This window comes from Gopherus flavomarginatus, chromosome 9 (genome assembly GCF_025201925.1).
Source record: "Gopherus flavomarginatus isolate rGopFla2 chromosome 9, rGopFla2.mat.asm, whole genome shotgun sequence".
NCBI classification, from domain to species: domain Eukaryota; kingdom Metazoa; phylum Chordata; order Testudines; family Testudinidae; genus Gopherus; species Gopherus flavomarginatus.
Genome location: NC_066625.1, coordinates 61,633,900 through 61,655,257, shown reverse-complemented (window position 1 = coordinate 61,655,257; position 21,358 = coordinate 61,633,900). Strand labels below are relative to the sequence as shown.

At 41.4% G+C, this 21,358-nt stretch overlaps 1 protein-coding gene across 7 annotated transcripts in view; it reads right to left on the bottom strand.

Moving 5' to 3' along the window:
• The window catches only part of OTUD7A (OTU deubiquitinase 7A), a 260,695-nt gene that overhangs the window by 223,616 nt on the left and 15,721 nt on the right, over positions 1-21,358 (bottom strand). For 6 of the 7 annotated variants that reach the window (XM_050966986.1, XM_050966987.1, XM_050966982.1 and 3 more), the window contains exon 2: positions 20,548-20,686. The exons of the other annotated variant lie outside the window; for it this stretch is intronic. The gene's annotated coding sequence lies outside the window, so the exon portion shown is untranslated. The remainder of the gene's footprint in view (positions 1-20,547; positions 20,687-21,358) is intronic. 7 annotated transcript variants of the gene reach the window in all.

Sequence of the window (21,358 nt, the reverse complement as noted above, 5' to 3'; positions counted from 1 at the left end):
TCCCCATTCACAGTGACAGCCAGCTCTAGCAGTGAGCTCTCCATACACAGCAAGCTGCAGCATGAGGTTTCAGCTACCGTACTCCCTCTCCCTCCCTTTCCTGTTGATAGTGGCCAAGGGAATGCTGGGAAATGTAGTTCCTTGCCTGCTCCAGGGCTGGCTCCATAGGAAGGTAGCTAACCAAGGAACTACAGCTCCCAGGGCGCCCTGTTGGTTCTCAGCTCCCAGGCTGGACCCCTGCCAGCCGCTGCCCCTGAAAATGGGCTGCCCCAAACAGCTGCTTGCTTTGTTGGTGCCTAGAGCCACCCCTAGAGAAAGGTAGCATTTTAAACCCATTTGGCACTCACTTCCCTTTGAAAAGAATGCACAACACCTGTTCTGGATAACAGATCCAAAATTAATGATAAGTATAAGGAGCTGATGCAGACACAGCAATGAAATGAGGACAGACACATGCAGGGAACTAAGTGTCAGGCCCACTACGCACCCATACCTGGCGTTAAATTGGTTCCAGTGCTGGGATTACAAGGCACTTTACCATATAACCTGTAACTTGGAGTAGGCATTCCTCTGCCTAACCCCAGGACGCAGCTCCATCTGAGCCCGAGCACTCCCCACTCCCCCCCCCCCCGCCACTCCTCCAAGTGGGACAGAGGGTGCAGAAGGGTGGGAACCTCAGCCCACAAGGCCCATCATCAAATCTCAGATTTTTTACTTCTGGGAACTGTTCATTTTATCCCTTTAACTGCACTGGAAACTGGCCACAACTTGTGATGAATTTACAACTCATCCCAAGTACCTCACTTAGGTTCTAAGTGCATTCCTACAGTCCCCTGCCAATTAGCCCATGGGGGGAAAACTCCTTCCTGATCCCTGTAGAGGAGCGGACTCACCCCTGCGGTGCCTCCTGCTGGTTGTCCTCAGGAATTAGCTCACTGCCAGCCTGGAGCGCCCTCTGCAGGCCGGTGATTCACCTATCCTCTGGCTCCCATGTCCCTCCCTGGACCCGGTGCCCTTTTACACAGGGTGCTGCACCCCTGGCAGTAACCCCTTCTGTCAGGGTCTCCCCTCCCTGGGGAACCCCCACCCTCTAGCCCCACCTTGCCTCAGTCTCAGGCTACTGCCAGTCATTGTCTAGCCCCACACCCTGGGGCAGACTGCAGTATCAGCCTACTCATCACTGGCAAGGTTGGGTTTGGGCCTGCTGCCTTGGCCTGCCCCTGGGCTGCCCTCTGCAACCCCCAGTACCTGTTAGCCCAATGCTAGGCCACAGCCTGGGGCTTTCCAGGCTAGAGCTCCCCAGCTCCTCTGCCTTTCCCCAGCCCTGCTTCATTCAGGTACCTTATCTCCAGCTCCCTGCAGCCAGGCCCATCTCCCCCTATAGCTAGAGGGAGACTGTTTCAGGCTTCTGGCTCACAGTCTCTTATAGGGGCCAGCTGGGCCTGATTGGAGCATGGCCACAGATGAGCCTCCTTTCCCCAATCAGCCCCAGCTACAGCCTTCTCCTCGGCTGTTTTACCCCTTCAGGGCAGGAGCAGGGGTCCACCCTGCTACAATCCCCAACAGGTAATCAACTAGACCCACAGCAACTGTCAGCCCAGGTTCCCATTCCTAGATCAGGATGGGGAAGGTGGGACTGCTGGCATATAGCTGGGGGAATGCTAGCCAATCAACGCCCCTCTGGGCTGCCAGCTGGCCACTGGATGTCAGAGACTCTGTGGAGCTACCTAGTGTCCCTCAGCTAGTGTCCCCTCCCTTGCTACTGGGACCATCCTCATTCACTGCCAGCCCCATCAATTTCCCCCATCCGTTGAGGCATTTCTCTCTCTTTACCAGAGTTCTTACTTACTATCAAGAGCAAAGAATGCTGTGTGCGCAGCAATAACTGAACTGAGATTCTTGCGGAGTGGGTTGTCTCTATGTATTTTAACCACCTCTGTTTAAGATCAACAGGACTTGTGTACTTAGTGAAAACATGTAAAAGGAATAATAAATAGTTATAAATGAATTACTCTATAGCTGACTGTCATCAATTTCTCTGACCCTGACATGCTGCAAGACTGTGAAATCGACCAACAAGGGGCAATGCAAAATGCCCATGTGAGATGCACTTTTTGTCTTTATACATCAACAGGTACATTTAAGAACAAGCTCTACAGAACATTGAAACATAGGAATGCTTAGGTATCCAATACTGTACTTAGTAAAAACACATACAGATGAGCAACTACCTCCGTATGACTATTCCTCTAACAACTGGACTCCTATTACTACTGTCAATACAGAAACAGATCTGCTTACGCTTCAATGAGAAACTTAGCTTTGAAGAGATTTTAATATTTTGGATTAGAGTCCACTGGGCAAATTGAGAAACGAAGTCATTTCCAAACCCTTCACTTCTAAACAGTGATATTAAGTGTGAAGAAGCAAACGTGAACCTTCCAAACTTAGTAAATCCAACAACAAAAGGTTTTGGGTGACTTTGTACCATGGTTACTGGTACATAGAAACACCTAAGGGTATGTCTACACTACGGGATTATTCCGATTTCACATAAACCGTTTTTTAAAAACAGATTGTATAAAGTCGATTGCACACAACCACACTAAGCACATAATTTCGGCGATGTGCGTCCATGTACAGAGGCTAGCGTAGATTTCCGGAGCGGTGGACTGTGGGTAGCTATCCCGTAGCTATCCCATACTTTCTGCAGTCTCCCCCACCCATTGGAATTATGGGTTGAGATCCCAATGCATGATGGTGCAAAAACAGTGTCGTGGGTGATTCTGGGTAATCCAGAATCCTTCCTCCGTGAAAGCAATGGCAGACAATCATTTCTCGCCCTTTTTCCCTGGATTGCCCTGGCAGACGCCATAGCATGGCAACCATGCAGCCCGTTTAGCCTTTTGTCATTGTCAATGTATGTGTACTGGATGCTGCTGACAGACGCGGTACTGCAGTGCTACTCAGCAGCATTCATTTGCCTTTGCAAGGTTAAAGAGACAGTTACCAGCTATAGCACCATCTGCAACTGTAAATTGGTGATGACAGTTATCAGTCCTTTTGTACCATCTGCTGCTGTCATGGGTGCTCCTGGCTGGCCTCACTGAGGTCGGCCGGGGGCGCCTGGACAAAAATGGGAATGACGCCCGAGGTCATTCCCTTCTTTATGTTTTGTCTAAAAATAGAGTCAGTCCTCCCTAGAATATGAGGCAAGTGTACTAGAGAACCAGAGAGAACAGCCGCTCCGGGTCAGAGCCCCAGAGATCCCGCAGAAATGATGATGCCATTCTAGGGGGTGCCCCTGCAACAACCCCATTCATTGCTCCCCTCCTTCCCCAACCCTCCTGGGCTACCGTGGCAGTGTCCCCTCCCATTTGTGTGATGAAGTAATAAAGAATGCAGGAATAAGAAACACTGACTTTTTAGTGAGATAAAATGAGGGGGAGGCAGCCTCCCGCTGCTATGATAGTCCAAGCAGTATAGAATCTTCATTAGACATGAAGGGGCGGGGGGGGGGGGCGATGGAGCTCAGCCCCCAGTTGCTATGATGAGGACGACTTTCAATCCTTTTGCATCGTCTGCCGGGAATGACCAGGAGTCATTCCCATTGTTGCCTAGACACCCTTGGCCAACCTCACCAAGGCCAGCCAAGAGCACTCACGGGATGATGAGGATGGTTTTCCACCATTTTGCACCGTTTGCCGTCAGGAAAGGAAGGGGAGGGGATGCTGCTGTTCAGTGCCACAGCACCGCTTCTACCAGCAGCATGCAGTAGACATACGGTGACATTGAAAAAAGGCAAGAAATGATTTTTTTTCCCTTTTCTTTCACGGGGGGGGGGAGGGGGTCGGGCCTTAAATTGATGAGATATACCCTGAACCACCCGGGACAATGTTTTTGATCCTTCAGGCACTGGGAGCTCAGCCAAGAATGCAAATACTTTTCGGAGACTGTGAGGATTGTGGGATAGCTGGAGCCCTCAGTCCCCCCTCCCTCCCTCCCTGAGTGTCCATTTGATTCTTGGGCTTTCCGTTATGCTTGTCACGCAGCACTGTGCTGAGTCCCTGCTGTGGACTCTGTATCATAGCCTGGAGATTTTTTCAAATGCTTTGGCATTTCGTCTTCTGTAACGGAGCTCTGATAGAACAGATTTGTCTTCCCACATGGCGATCAGATCCAGTATCTCCTGTATGGTCCATGCTGGAGCTCTTTTTGGATTTGGGACTGCACCGCCACCCGTGCTGATCAGAGCTCCATGCTGGGCAAACAGGAAATGAAATTCAAAAGTTTGCGGGGCTTTTCCTGTCTACCTGGCCAGTGCATCCGAGTTCAGATTGCTTTCCAGAGCGGTCACAATGGTGCACTGTGGGATACCGCCCGGAGGCCAATACCATCGAATTGTGGCCACATTAACCCTAATCCGACATGGCAATATTTATTTCAGCGCTACTTCTCTCATCGGGGAGGAGTACAGAAATCGGTTTTAAGAGCCCTTTATATGGATATAAAGGGCTTTGTTGTGTGGACAGGTGCAGGGTTAATTAGGTTTAACGCTGCTAAATTCAGTTTAAAGGCGTAGTGTAGACCAGGCCTAAGATAACATGTTATCAAAGTCTGTAAAACAGAGGGGAATTCACAGCAAGTTTTTGTATAGCACTCATTACCATAGCACGTAGACCATTAGATACTTGGGTCTGCAAATTAGGGGTGATTTTAGATCTCCAGCTGCTGTTCGACTATCGTATTCCAGCAGTAACCCAGTCAGCTTTTTATCATCTGCATCTGGCTAGGAGACTGTCACCTTTCGTTTCGGATGCAAACCCCTATTATCCATGCTTTCACTACCTCTAGATCAGACTATTTCAATGTGCTCTGCATGGGGCTACATCTTGAAACCATTTGAAGACTGAAGCTGGTGCAAAATACAGTGGCTTGCTTGCTGAGTGGGGCATCTTGCTGTGAACATGACAGCACTGCTTCCTGGACTGCATTCATTGTCCATTGGGCTCCTCGAGGAGGTTAAGTTGTTGGTGACTATGATGTATAAAGACCTACATGGTCTGGAACCAGCTTATCTGAGGCACTGACTCTCTCCCATGCCATAATGCCACAGCTGTGGTCTGCAGGGGCACCTAAGCTGGATGCCCCTCACTAGAAAAAGAGTAGGCAGCTGCCGGGGTGCTCTCCGTGAGGGCTCTCAGACCATGGAACTGGCTCCTCTCTTATCCGAGAATACCCAGATTGGTGACCTTATGGGCATGCTGCACAAACCCTCTGTTTGAGACAGTTTTGGAGAGAGCAGAGGGTGTGCTTCCCACAATGATGAAGGTACAGGGAGAAGTTCTGTAGGTAGGTGGCCGGCTTCCCACTAAAGTTACTTGTATTATTATATGACCATGCCTGGAGACATGGAAAGGCATTGTTTTACCATTGCAAATCTGATTATATTTTATTTATTCATGTGATGGTAAGCATTTTATAACACTGTCCTTTGGTACTTCAACTCACCCAGTAATATGTCTAATTTATATGGCTAAAGTTTTTGGTCTAGTGACTACTGCTGTGTCCTCTAAATTTACATACTTTAATGCTTTCCTCCTTTCATATTTCCAGAGCACATCTGTCTACAAGTTTGTCATTGGTCAAAGAGTTGATTATAAGAGCCTATTGAGCTACTTTATTAGGTTATATATATATATATATATATATTATTCTTATTATCCACCCTCAGTCCAGAGAACTAGAAAACTCACTGGCATAATACTGCAACCCTTGAATAGAGGAGCCCTTTCCTCTTCCATGGAGCAAGTATGCCAAGTGTGCTTTTGAATCAGCAACTCTACATAATAGTTTACTATGCTGCCACTATGCTACTTCATCTGTTCTAAAATATATTTGTCCATTTTTCTTAAGGTAAATTTAGCTGCCAAAACAATGCCAAATTCAAAAGCCCTGATCCCCATCCTACTTTGAGCAAATACCTTCAAGAACTTGGATTAAAAAAGATGCAGACAAAGAATGGAAAATAAAGCTGTTGCCATGTTGAATGAAACTGAGTAACAAATGTCTCTTATTAAACAGATTGGCAGATTTTTTGCCTGATTGTAGATGTAAGATTCAAAAGTGAGAATTGTTGGGGGATCAGCTGGCAAACCAGGAGTAACCAACATGTTAGCCCCTAATGCCCCTCAGCTTCTGTCTAACCATCAATTGAATTACTGCTTAGGACAGAAATTTTCCAAGACATGAGAAAGAATTGGGAGGAGGAGTGGTGTGTGTGTAAAATGTAGCACTATATGGAGGTCATCAGAATAATACTAAAATATTTCTCAAAACATAAGTTTTTCATCCAATGGGTGGCTAAAGAGGGATAATGTGAAGGAAAATCCTGAAACACTCACTAGGAAATTAATGTAGTTACTCGAACCACCTAATGAGGCATTAAGTGTTTATTTCCCCTCTCTCCTCTTTAAAAAAAAAAAAAAAAAAAAATCAAATCACATCACATTTCCTAAGCCTCCTGATCCTAGCATTTTCTCTTCCATGCCATGCACATCTTTCATTTGCCTCAACTGCAGTTTAGAGCAAGGGAGAAAATTATAAGCACAAATCCACAGATAGAAAGCTGCATACAATTTTCAATAGCCGCTCCTGAGCAAAATCAAACCCTGAAGTCAGACAGCAAAAGCACTTTGTAGGAGTAGAATTTCTCTCTCTCAGCACAGTGGTTTCTGAAACAGTGCATCAATAGTAATTTGCTTTAGTACATGAAAAAACAGCTTTGCTGATCAATCAAAAGCACATACCAAAAACCAACATTATGTAAACGCCACATACACACGTAGACCAAAAGAAAAATCAATGCAGACAGAGAAATACCTATAAAAGCAATCCTACAGCATCAGTCCTATACTATTACACTCTCGCTGTGTACATAATCATTCCGTTTAACTACCTAGTGTAAATTCTGGGATCTCAATACAGACACAAGCCTTAGAAAGAAATTGAAAGTCCATGGAATTCCATCGCCTAAATTGTCACCTTAGCAGTTTAAACACAGTGTCTATTACACAGTAGTCCGACAGATGTGTGTTTTACGTCAAGTCTCTCACACAAAAATCTTGTCTAATATTATATAATGTATTTTAAAAGTGATCTAAAATTATATAAAGAGTTCTCATATTTTCAAGGCCTATGCAAAAGGGGAGATGTTTGATTAAATATCCAATCATCTCTCCGCGTTTCTTGGTTTAGTGTGCTTGATTTCCCAACTTGGATAATGCACTGTATAATTGCTTTGGCTTAGAGTATACTTTTTCTTAAAAAAAAAAAAAGAAAAAAAAAAGAAAAAGGAACTACACAGTATCAGCTGTTCAGTTTTTGTCATTTCTTTGTTTTAGAGTTCTTCAGTTTGACACCTCTTCAATGAAATTCCCTCTAGCCCAAATTCTGAGCCCTCTGAACCGTAATATTTCTTTTTTGCTAGTGTCATTTTTAAAAAAAAAAATAAAAGGCATATACTCAAACACATCACATCCTACATGCAAAAGCCTAATGAATTTGAGACCATCTCAAATTTTCTCACCAACTAAAAATATTACACCGTCTCAAAAACTTCAGTTTCAAACTTTAGACTCTTTCAGACCAAACGAGACAAAAACAAAAAAACTCACACATCCCAAACAAATTTACTACAAATGTACGTTATCCCCTTACTTTAAATACTTTCATTAGCTATTAATGTGATAAGACAAGACAAGATAGAGGTTTCTAGTGTCATCTGTAGGAGTTTGGAAATTAATAGTTAGGCTTGGAAAGACCGGATTTTTAATTGGTAAATGTCAGTAAGCACGGATTTCACCCTACACACAACAAAAATATATTTCCATTAATAATCAAAATGTACACATATACAAAGAAAAAAATGCTTCCTGAGAATCAGAATTTTATTTAAGGATATTTACTTTGTATATTTTGAATGTGATGTTGACAATTTGTGTTTTAATTATTATAAAGCTTTAACTTCTTAAATCTCAGTGTCAATTGTTATTAGCAATTGTCTGATACCCCCTCCCAATTTCCTATAACTGTGAAAATTTACACAGATAAAAATAGAAAAGTGCTCAGGAACCATAATTGTGTGAAAAAAAATAGATTAACATTGAAAAAATGCTTAACAATCAGATATTTTCTGTTGAAATGATAAATAAAAATTGAATTCTGTCAAGTTAATAATGAAAGTCTTTGCTAGAATGTCTGTTAGACTGATGTTCTAATGTATTGTTTCCTCATTTTCAATATGAAATTACTCCTCCATTTTGGAAGGCTTACCCCAGAAGAGGTTCATTAACTGACGTGTACTCTTTCTTTATTTTGTTTCATGTACTGTGGATGACTATGCAGTGTTGGTACACTTCCTTTGATATGTATAATACAATAAAAACTGTGTTAACTATGGTGGGAATTAAGGATAGAAATGTTGTTTTTGGCTTTAGGAGACAATCAGATTTTGATGGCATTTACTCTTGGTTACAGATGAAAGTTGAAACTGTAGAACCATGTGAAACGTTCATTACTTACTGCACTGCAACAGAACACAGCATTAGCTTTGTCCCAACAAATATACAAAATTGAGAGAGACTATCTTCCTCAAAAGTTTAAATTATCTGTACTCTCAGTTACCTGGTTAAAGGACTGGTGTAATTCTGAACAGTGGAATGAAAGATCAATTAGAATATCACAATACACTTTGAATGCCAGTAATGTTTTATGCTAGTTATGAATCATAAACCTGCTTTAAGACAAGATGAATCTTACTGTATTTATTTTCAATTAAATGAGCTGGACTTTTGCTGATGTGGCATATCCCACCCAGAAAGTTGGTCGATATATTGTAGTGAATGATATCCAACTCCATAGATGAAGCTTATTAGTGTCAAACCAATGTTGCGCTAGTCAGATTTCAGCACTTCACAGCACAGAGGACTGTGGACCTGGTTTTCAAGACTGAATTGAAATAAAAGATCCAAGATGCAATTCCATTGAGCTATCATGCAAAACCTAAGTATCAGAGGCTAATGCATATTAAAGCACTTTTTTCCTCACACACACAAAACTATCAGCTTTATTGAAAAGGGAATATTTTCTTGATCTTAAAACAGGTAAAAACAAAGTTCCACTACACTAAATCTTATTCACAGTACATTACTAGAAATAAAGAAAACAGATTCTCAGAAATATGATTATTCAACACATCCCTCAAGAGAAACCTTGCACTGCACCCAGCAATAGCACATGTATTTTTCTGTTGTGTGTTACCCAGATATTCTTTTGTTACCCAGTAAATGGGGAGTGTGAATATCAGAAGTCCTTGCATCTTCCTCATCTCAGTCCCTGTTCAGACATCTATATCACAAGCTCCCTTCAAATGACCTGCCAATGACTGCTCCATCTAAACGCAGGTGTCTTTTTAGTTTTATGGAAGTGACATCCATTTAGTGCATTTCATGCAATTTCCCCTTGAGAATTCACAATTAGGTCATTATTGGAAAGAAATAACTCAAGCAACTGCAGCTATGTTCATGACAATACACAGTAACCTAGAGCAAGATACTCCATGACTAAAATTTCATAAACAACAGGCTTGGCAGAATTTAAATCATAGAATATCAGGGTTGGAAGGGACCTCAAGAGATCATCTAGTCCAACGCTCTGCTCAAAGCAGGACTAATCCCCAGACAGATTTTTGCCCCAGATCCCTAAATGGCCCCCTCAAGGATTGAACTCACAACCCTGGGTTTAGCAGGCCAATGCGCAAACCACTGAGCTATCCCTCCCCCCAAAGAAAGAAAAATACCCCCTGCTCACAGCAGCACCAATACCCATAAATTGTTTTAAAAACTTCCCAATGCATTTTCAATAGTTCCTAAGTTACATATGATGCATAAGTTAATACATGATGGCGTGAAGTAAAGGGTTTATCTATAAGAGTTCAAAGGGGACGCATTACTCATGGTAGAATCTAGTCCTATACTTTAAATACATATGGTGCCTTAGTTCAGATAAACATTTCATGACTGTACACATGAACTATTGGCAATGACAATACTTCTGAAAATTCAGATTCCTTCCTCTCCTTACCTGCAAGCTATGTTTTAAAAATCCTCCAAGAACACTGTAAACTGTTAAGCTGCTGTATCTGCTCTGTGTGTGTGTGTCAGACACTACAAGAGCACGTCAGTGTCAAATAGTCATGGCTTACAGTGCAAGGATGCCAGTGCAATGGTCATAGAAGACTCTGCTGTTCTTGAGCTGAGGTCTAGAGGAAGATATTCCTGTTAGAAAAATGGACTGCTTTGGATATGCTGAGGAGATGACAATTAATTTTAAAATAGCCCTAAACACATTTAAAAGGTGAAGGGTAACATTTTCAAAATCATTTAAGTGATTTAGGCGTCTAAGTCTCACTTTTGAAAATGGGACTTAATGACTTAAATTCTTACGTTGCTTTTGGAAAATGGGACTTAGATGCTTCTGAAAATTTTTGCCCAGTATAATGACTGAGTCCACAATCAATTCCACTTCATAGATGGGACTAAAAAGCATGAAGAGATTGAAAAAGTAGAATATATATTTTTAAAAACAAAGAAAGGGTCCTGATAATAATCCTAAAAATGGTTATTTCCCTTTGATCAGTGTTGTTTATTTTACCATGACACTGGGTCCAATTCTCCACTGCCTTGTTAAACATGGCCAAATCACAAAAGTAGCATTTTGCACCCATTTTCTACAGGAGACTGAAGAATCAGGCCTATTGACTTGACAACAATTTCCATGTCACTGAATGGCCTCAAAGACCTGTTTTGTTTTATTCCCTGCGGCAATTCCCCTTCACTCTGTATGGCAGAGGAAGATGTCAGACATGACAGAACTACTATGGTCCCAGGTCACAGTGGGGGCAAATAGAAGACCAAAATGGATTTAGGGAGCCCATGCTTACCGTGAAGAACCCCTACACACCAGAGTCAAGTCCTATGGGGACTCCCCTTTGCAGTGAGATTTGGCAGTCAGGCAGCAGACTTGTTACTCTGGTTGAGTATATGAGGAGACTGCATTTATCCCATAGGAAACATTTGAAAGAGTACTACTCCTGCCAACACCGCCCATCTTCCCAGTGGGAATCTGAGCCCAAATATCTCTGAATAGTCATTGGAAAAGCCCAGTCACAGAGCTGGCATCACAGGCATCGACAGACCCTAACATTGTTCCCCTTTAAATCAACAACAAATTTCCATGTGCGTCAGATGGAACATGACTCACTGAATGCCTTGCCATGAGCTCAGTCAGAACCTACCAATAAATAAATAAATAAATAATCTTTGTACCACTTCTGCATTGCTTATTTGGCAGCACTGTCACTGATCTGGGACTATGAGGGTTACTGTACAGAGATCTGATGGCGAAGAAGCCAATGTGTATGTTAAAACTTAAATGCATGTTAATTCAAGGGGGACTCACATTTCTCTCTCTCAGAAGTCTGGCTAGTCTCCTGTTTTATATATTTTGTTTGTCTACCTCTCATACTACTCCAAGTGCTTTGAATTGTGTAATCAAGGTTCTTATTTCAGAGAGACTTGGGGTTGGCCAGAGGTGACAATGGCAAAGTGGTAGGTATATCACCTCAGTCCCTCCCACTACCCTAACCTGGATGACTTCAATTTCCACAACTCAGCCCCTTGATTTTGTTTCATCTGGATTATTCATTAAATTCTTCATTCAGGCATCAACTTTGGTCCAATTCTTCACAGTCCGTCACTGCCTTTTTACTGCTTTCTGAGCTCTCTCTCACAGCCTCTCCGAGTTCCCTCTCCAACTAGTATTACTTCAATAGTACTCTCCTGCTCTCCCCTCTGCATATCATGTGCTCAATCATTCAGATATCTCCAGTCCATTAACCTCTGACTCCTCTTTCCTTCACAGTCTTTGCTTCCTTCAAACTCATATTCTCTACTCTGTCCTTTGTTCCCAACCTCACTCTCCACCCTTCTAATCCTCAGCCTTGACTCTCCTCCCAGTTTTGCTTCCTTCATTCCTGCAAACAGCTGAGCACCCCTTTGAAGACAGTCTGATGATTTCCCCTACTCTAAATTAGTTCTCTAAACATCTTGACTTTTTAAATGTTCTTGTCCTGCCGACCCCCAACCACTCGTATTTCAGCTCTTTCAACAGCCTTCAACACTACTGACTGTAAAGTGCTGCAGACTCATCTCTGAGTGATGCCAGAGTAGATAGAATCACTCAACAGATCCCCAGGATGGAACATCTTTTCTCCCATCTTTCCCTTTTATCATTCATAATAATTTATTTAAAATGAACTAGGTGCATGAAAATGGGACCTAAGTTATCAGTTTTACAACAATTTCCATGGCAGCTTACTGTCTCATCATGCAGTCTTGTTTCTTTCATTTCAGGTGAGGAACATGCTTGAAAATGGCCTCATTTCCTTCTTCAGAATTCATCTGCTCTTGCTGCTAACCGCCTTGATGCTATATAACATATTGTCTAATGTCAAAGAAAAACAATGGAAGCATTCAGGTTTCTGTAGGATCTACACCCTATCACTTTGACAGTTTTTGTTGACACTAACGTTAATGTTTAGCAGGCAGAAAGGTAAAATTTAAAATACGTGAAAAAGGGAAAAAAGAAACAAATACTATCTTATCCACCAAGGACAGCTCAAGGACCTGATTCCTATTGACTCCACTCTGTCAGTGAAAGGAGGTCTTAAAGTAGGTGTAAATTATAATCACATGCACTTTGAGGTCTTTTTACACTGCCCTGGTGTAAATGAGACTCAAGCCCCAAGTTTTAAAACAAAGCATTGTGTTTTAGGACACTGCGTTAGCAATATAAAGCGTTAAATAAATTCATCAGTAAAAATACTAAAGAGCTACTGTAAAAACACTTCCTCATTTTAATTCAAGGAAATAAAACAGGAAAATGTCATTTTCAACAACTTTCAGAATTCAAGCAACTGAGCTTGACAGGGACTTTTGTAGGATTGTAACTTTTAGCCGGATTTCTTCATTTCAAAGAGCATACATTAATCCTACCTACAGGAAAAAGTCAGAATCACTGGCACTGATGTATTGGTAGTAAGGCAGGCATTACCTATTTCACCTGGACCGGGATAAACTATTTACAGTAGCCTCTCAAGCTGCCTTTCTGCTAACACTGATGAGGCTATTTCCCTCATAACAATAAATGGGCTGTGTGTTGCTTCGTTGTCAGATATTCCACAATGCCCCCAAATATGGAGTAAAGAGATGGGGATTTTGGTGCAAATGAAAAAAGGTTTTGCTTCCCACAAAGGCTGCAGTCCTCCTGCTCAAGTGGAGATATGTTTAAAAAACAAACAAGGCAAGTGTTTATAAAATTGAGATTTGGACTGTTGTGGTAGCCATGTTGGTCCCAGGATATGAGGGAGACAAGCTGAAGAAGAGCTGAAGAAAGCTTGGTCTCTTTCACCAACTGTAGTTGCTCCAATATAAAATATTACTTCACCCACTTGTCTCTCTTAGAAAAAGAAGATCTAGAATTAAAATAAAAGTAGGAAAAACCTGCTGTGATGGGTTTGAGAAAGCCACTGTTTCACTCAGTTCTTAAAACTCTACTGCTTCCAATAAATTCTCCCTGAAATCTTCCTCCTTCTAGCTCTCCTGAGTCTGTGAAGAGGGTGCTGTTTGCATGGACAAGCCTTCAGTCCTTTTATCCCCAGCAGACCTCACCACAAATAGGGCCACAAAGGTAACTATCATGGTGCCCTACATTTTCCAGCCTGCCTTGCTGCAGGCTTAAGGAGGACAGGTGGAGGCACCATGGACCATCTCTTTAGTCCTTACATTCTAGAGAAAGAAGCCAAGCTCTGATTCCAGAAACTCTTGTTGTGGGCCTCAGTAGTGGGGACAGCAGGTTGAGCATCTATCCAAGCAGTATACAACTTCCACTGGGCCCCTGATGCCATAGGAGCTGCTCTGGAACATTCAAATCATCTTTTTATAAAAAGACTAGGATCCGGTTTCTCATGGGGTTCACTCCCTATCCTTCTATTGCTTTAAACTGCTGTGTGTGGTATAACTAATATCCAAATAATCTAAGGGCATCCTTTTGGGTTCTACCTAAGCAACAGGAGGTACTGGCCACAAAGGTGTGAGCTTCCTTCACATTCAAGTGAGAGAAAGCATTCCCTTTGGATCAGCCCTTTGGCAAGCACAGATTTTGTAAGTGACTAGTTTTTTGAAGCCAGTGGGGATATACAACTCTTTGATCATGGAAATAATAAACCTAGAAGAGGCTTTTGTTGACTGCATGACATTCAGGTGCACAAGAGAAATGCTGTGCACTGGAGACCCTTTTACAAGTGTGGAGCCCTGATCCTGTTCTGGCCCTTCATTCATATAGTTGCCCTTAATCCATTGCTGCTTCTGAGGCCAAATACTTTCAAGAGACTTCTGGATTGTGAATGAGACTGTTAAACCTCGGAAGTTAGGGAAAATTGCCTCCCTATGCAGCAAAGGAGCAAATGCATATTTTTCTCCAAGGGTAGGAGAGAGGTAAAGTGTCATCAGGAGGAGGAAGGATCATGTCTTGCCGGGAAAAAAAAAAAAAAAAAAGCTTCCACAAGTTTCCAGCTCTAGTTCTTTCTCAAAAGGAAAAACACCCACAGCTTTAGCTAAAGTGAGTGAGCTGCAACACTAAGAGTCAGTTGATGAGCTCGACTTGGGGTAGCATCCATATAAATGTTGCTAGCCAGGCCACCTAATAAGTTAAGAACTTTAAGTCTGCTTTATTTGTGATTGACATTTTAAAAATATTTTATGATAAACAAAACATTGACAGAATAGCTTTTAAGGTTTTAGAGGTCTCAAATAACTAGATTTGTGCTAACAAAAAAGACCCTTGGTTGCTTTATTTTGTCTTCCAATCAAAAGGAAAATAGTCTGCCAAAGGGGAAATTAACTTTACACCTGCTATTTGCTGCCCAGTGCAAGACTCCAACCTTCTTGAATTGAAGACATGGCTCTAACCTAAAACAGATGTTTGCAAGAATTCGCACGTTATTAAATAATGGAAGAGCTTACAGATGCATGATATAGCTATGCAGAAGCCTACTTTATAACATGGCTGTTGTCCCATGAGTTTATAAAGGAAGCAGACAGAAGTATAAGTTAGACTACAAAAAAATCAGTATTTTAATTTATAGGGTTTCAATTTTATGACATAATCAGTGAAAAACTTTACTAAGAGATGTTGTAAAATGCAGTACTCAATTCATTATGAAACTCCCCTTCCCCCGCCCCCCCACGGCACCTTACCTTAGATCCTAGCACTTTCCATCTATCATGAAAATACAATATTTTTGGTAATTTCATTTTAGTTGAGGCTTGAGAAAGCTATCTATTTTACACAGATTTTTAACAACTTCAGAAGCATTAGTATTTAATAGCAGACCATCATCCTGTTTTGACTAACACCATACGCTTACAGCAAGAGCTACCAGCAGGGCCGGCTCCAGGGATTTTGCCACCCCAAGCAGCAAAAAGAAGAAAAAAAAAAAAGCTGTGATCGCGATCTGCAGCTCTACCGCTGCCACTTCAGTCTTCGGCAGCAATTCAGCAACTGGTCCTTCTCCGAGAGGGAGTGAGGGATTCGCCACCGAAGACCCGGATGTGCCGCCTCTCTCCATTGGCCACTCCAAGCACCTGCTTGCTGGCTACCAGGCTCCGCTATTGAAACTTGGTTATCCTCAAAGCTCATGTGTATTTGCAAAGACTGTGTGAATGGCTCTCAAAAGATTAATGACCTACCACTTTACAAAAGCTGAGTATCTGTCTTAAATAATCTCACTTAAAATATGAAACCAAGTATGTAATTTAACAATTGTCCCACCCAATGATGCTAAAAGAGGCAGAAGACGCTTATACTAGCAGTCTTGGGTGTTAAAGGTAATTTAATTGTGTAAAATAGCTGAAGAATCAGAGAACACTAGCAGCTTACTAATTAGGGCCCTGATGCTGTAATCTGATCCACTTGGGCAGACCTACACACACACACAGAGTCCCGTCAGTCAGTGGGGATCTGCATGGCCATAAGGTCTACCTGCACGGACCCAGACGCAAAATTAAGCCTAACTAGGTCTCCTTTTAAGAAAATGGCGTTAAACAGAGAACTTCATATGCACACAGATCTCCCACCTATGGTGGCATTTTCAGGAGCACACAGGCATTTAAAAAAATCCCACATCTAGTATGTCTCTCTTCAGGTTTTATGGAATTCCTCTGCAGAGTTGAATATGTGTATCACGTGCACAGAACTATTCACGAGGAAGTCTAAGGCCCATAAGCATTTACCAGTTAGGTAAGGTGTACCTGAGCAAGATTTCCAATATGAACAGATACAACCCCTTCCTTTTGACCACAAAAGGTAACTGTACACTTATACACACTCTTTTTGTAACAGAAGATAAGAGAGCTGCCTCAACATACGCTGACCACAGAGATCCTGCTTATGTGACAAAAGCTACTATTTTGTGTGCATTAGTGACTCAGACTTGGGCTATGGACTGAGTCTTTAAATCAAAATTGGATGTCTTCTGAAATATCTGATCTAATTCAATTAGAATTCACGGCTTTTATTCAGGAATTACTGGGTGGAATTATATGGCCTGGGCTATGCAGCAGATCAGACTGGATGATCCCTTCTGGTCTTAAGATCTAATGAGTCATATGCTGTGCGTCTCCAAATCAAGACAATGACAATCCATTTCAGTCAATACACAAAGTAAATAAATAATATATCCAATAACATTTAGAAACTACACCAGAGAATCACTGAACTTGAGGGGGGTTGGGAGGGAATTAAGACATTTCGTCTATCTTCTCCAACCACTAATGCAGAATTACTCTCTACAGTATGTTTTCTAGTCTTTGCCAAGTCTCGTTTTAAATGTCTTTAGAAAGGGATTGAAAACAAATAAATTAGAAAACATTTTTTCACTGTCTGACCATTATTCACATATGAAAGTAAACAATCGGACTGTCTGGCATGGAGTCCGTTAGGTATTATTATTATTATAATAATTTTCATTTAGAACAGGAATTACAATCAAATTTACAAAACAATGAAAGTATTTTGTTATATGGTATTTAAACAAAATACTATTTATAGACTTAAAAGGAATATATAAAAATTGAAAAGAATTCCTAACGTTTCAATAGGAGTGCATTTGCTCCTTATACATGAAACAGGATCAAAGAGTGTTTCCCATTTTAAGATAAAATCTTCTAGGGTAGATTAACACAAAGATTGGGTGTCCTCCAACAGATTTTCTTATACATTAAAAACAAAAGGAGGAACACATTAACTATTTTAAAAAATGTGAAAAAGAGAATTGCCATTATTCTAATAGGTGAAGGATACAAATATTTATCTTCCTGCTTTGTATCTTCAGGATTCCCTAAATGAATTTCATTTCAGTTATTCTCAGTATATGCCCTACTGTAATGACAAGTTTAATTAAATTACAGTAATATCATCCAGAGTGATCCACTTAGGTTGGGTGTGGATATCGAATTTAATCTAATAGCCATTACGCAAGCCTGAACTTTGTCATATTCAGTAGAACTGAAGGAAAAGAGAGAGGATTACTATTTAGAGCCGAGAGCATCAAAGGATGGAGAGAAAATTGCCCTGCCCAGCTCTTCTCTTAAACTCAGTATCCTCCGTCATTCCAGACTTTGGTGTCATCTACAATAGCTCATGAAATTCTCCCTGGTTCTCACAGACATCAAACACTGCCATCAGACATGAATTCAAAGTATTAAGCTTCAAGAGACAACTCCATCATAACTGGCATAAAAAGCACAATTGTGTAAGTATTAAAATTTCAGCATAATTTCTTAGTTAAATTTCCCTCCAGATGCTCAAAACTATTGGAGATATGTTGAATCATAGATAAATACATACTGAAAAAGAGGATTTGGTGTTTGAGTAAGAAGTTTTTAAATCGCTCTACATCTGCCGTCATTCACCTGATTTGAAATATTTTGTAATTCATTAATCGAATGTCCCTCTTTAAAAAACATATTTTATTATACTTACCACCATCGGTGGTGTTTCAATTCTATTAAAAATGTACTAATGAGTTCGGGCTTCCTTAAAGACACAGTAATGAGCCAGAAGTAAAGCTGGGGAGCAGATTATCAGTATTCAGACTAATGTGAACATATTATATGAAGCCTAAATATAATAAATTTTTACCACTATCTCTATTTTTATCCTTACAACCAACCAGTAACATTGTACATGTCACTACCCCAGGCCATTTGTACACCTAAGTTGGGAGCAAGAAAAACGTGAGCAGTCTTGGAAATCAGTCCCTAATGCCTATATAGCAGGTCATATTGCCGGTCAAATGTAGAGATCAACAAAATCCTTTTGGATACAGAGGTCAAATTATATATAAATACATAATTGTATTGTTGATTAATGAAAATATGGGAAATCAACATTTTAATAAATATATGAGTCTAAGGTGCCTTCAAAGGCTAAGTCTGTACCTAAGAATATTCACTCTATTATTACATAAAGGCAAAGCTTTCCCCTCAGATCCACACTATGAATCACCCATATGGAAAGCAGAGCTCCAAAGCACATTATACATTTGTTTAATATGTGTAACAAAAAGAGAACAAACAACAGATCTACACTGCAGATGAAAAGAGTTTTTCCCTTAATGCAATTCGGTTAACTGAAGAACCATACGCCACTAAACAGGGCAGTGACACCGACCTCCACTCCCAGACTTTCACTGCAGAAAAGGCTCTGAGGGTCATATTAGATCACAAGCTAAATATGAGTCAACAGTATAACACGGTTGGGGAAAAAAAACCACTTTGGGCAGTATTAGCAACGGTGATGACTGGAGTATTGTGTCCAGTTCGAGGCTCCACATTTTAGGAAAAATGTGGACAAATTGGAGAAAGTGCAGAGGAGAGCAACAAAAATTATTAAAAGGGCTAGAAAACATGACCTACAAGGAAAGACTGAAAAAAGTGGATTTGTTTAATCTGAGGCAGTAGCAAGGTATGTACATACCAGTGGGTTTCATTTTCAGTTGCTTCAATTTTCACACGATTGCACCTTGGGCAGCTGGATCCTACAACTAGGGCCCTACTAAATTCATGGTCCACTTTTGTAAATTCACAGTCATAGAATTTTTTAAAAGTCTTGAATTTCATGGCATCAGATATGTAAGTCTTGAATTTCATGGTGTTGTAACAAAGCATGAATATGTATTTAAAAACCAGCAACACACAAAACATGTAAAGCCCTTAAGTCAGCATTTCTCCAACTGGGGGTCCCTACTCAAGAGGAGATTGCAAAGTTATTGTGTGTGGAGGTGGGGGTCCGAGTATTGCTATCCTTGCTTCTGTGCTGCCTTCAGCACTGGGCAGCCAGAAAGCAGCTGTCTGGACACCCAGCTCTGAAGGCAGTGCTGCCACCAACAGCAGCGCAGAAGAAAGGGCGGCAATACACAATACCATGCCATCCTTACTTCTGCAGTGCTGCCTTCAGAGATGGGCACCTGGTCAATGGCCAACAACCTCTGCTCTGTGGCCACCCAGTTCTGAAGGCAGTGCAGAAGTAAAGGTGGTAATATTGCGACCCTTTCAATAGCCTTGCAGTCCCCTTTGGGTCAGTACCCCCAGTTTGAGAAACACTATGCACTTTTGTATACTTTTACCTTACAGTATAATATAGAATAAAAATACACAAAAGACCAGATTTCATTGGGGATACCAGATTTCATGGTCTGTGACATTTTTTTTTCGGGCTCTACCTATAGCAGATGGAAAATTTAAATCAATAGTCAAAGCAACAAGGGCGGGAACTGAAGAGAGAAAAGACTACCTATCAATCCTGATTGATTTGGGAGTCTGGAATCTTTTCAGGGCCAGTTCGAACAACTCCGGACCTGCTGCAAAGCTTTCCAGTTTGTCACCCATACACAAGGTCCAAAGGTCAATGTATAACTATCTTCACTCCATCTTACCTCAGACAGCTCTGCCATACTAGCTGGGGGGAAGGCTGAGGTTTCATACAGTGGAACGAATATGTCCTCAACTAATATGTCTAGAACTAGTGTGTGTATTTGCCCCTGAAGGTTTTCAAGAAATCTCCACAGAGGTCTCATGAATCAGCTTCTTCGCCACACCAGGTGGCACTGGCATTGAGTGGCAAATATCTCACTAGCTATCATTCCTACTTGGTGGGAAGCCCTGCGGCTGCACATTTGGCTGTATTATGTGAAGCAGCCCTAGCTAGCGCCAGTGTAGCTTAGTGTTTAGAGCACTGGACTGGGACTCAGCAGACCCGAGTCTATTCCTTGCTCTGCCACTGACCCGCAGGGTGACCTTGCGCAAGTCACTTGATCTCCCTGTGCCATAGTTTCCCTATCTGCAAAAGGGGGATAGCAATACTGACCTTCTTGGTAAAGTGCTTCAAGGTGTGCTGATGAAAAGAAGTAGTACATAAAAAGCTATTTATCATCATCATCATCTCCTCAGAAAATAGGCATCAGCGCATCATTCCTCCATCAATTCAGCTGGGTCCCCAGGAATTCCTAACAGAGATGTAAAAGAGTTGGAAATACCTCAGTGCTACAGTTTAAGAACCACCATGCACCTATCGTCCTGGTCTTAGGTGAACAGGTTAAGAGTTGGGACACTGATGCTGTAGAGTACAGAAAGCCAGAGATGGGTTTGGAGCTGCTGTCAGCTCACTCTCCTTCAACAAGAGCCAAGACTTTCTGCTTTTCAAAATGGGACTCAAGCTTTTTGAAATTCCTACTCCAAGTTTGTCTGTAGTTGAATCTCACTTGTTTTAACTCAGATCTCTTTAGAAAAGGAAATGTATTTTTATTTTAGAGTAAGTTTGTAAATGTTTGATTAGAAAATGGACAATTGCCACTAGCCATAGATGTTCACTGTATCAGGTCATTGAGTATTTGGGGCCAAATTCTTTCCTCAGTTACACTCATGAAAACTCACTGACATCTGTAAGACTGCATGGGTGTAACTGAGAAGAGAAATTGGCCCATTGGTTCTATTGATTCCAAATGCCACAATTTTCAGGAGAACAGACCTATACAGGACAAAAATGATTAGTGTGTTCATGTGTGACTAGTAGTATGGAGAAATGTGAACATACAAGATGCATGTGTGAGGTATACACAGGTATAAGATGTGCTTCCAGTAATACTTGCAGCTCTGAAGAACTGACACTAACTTCTTCT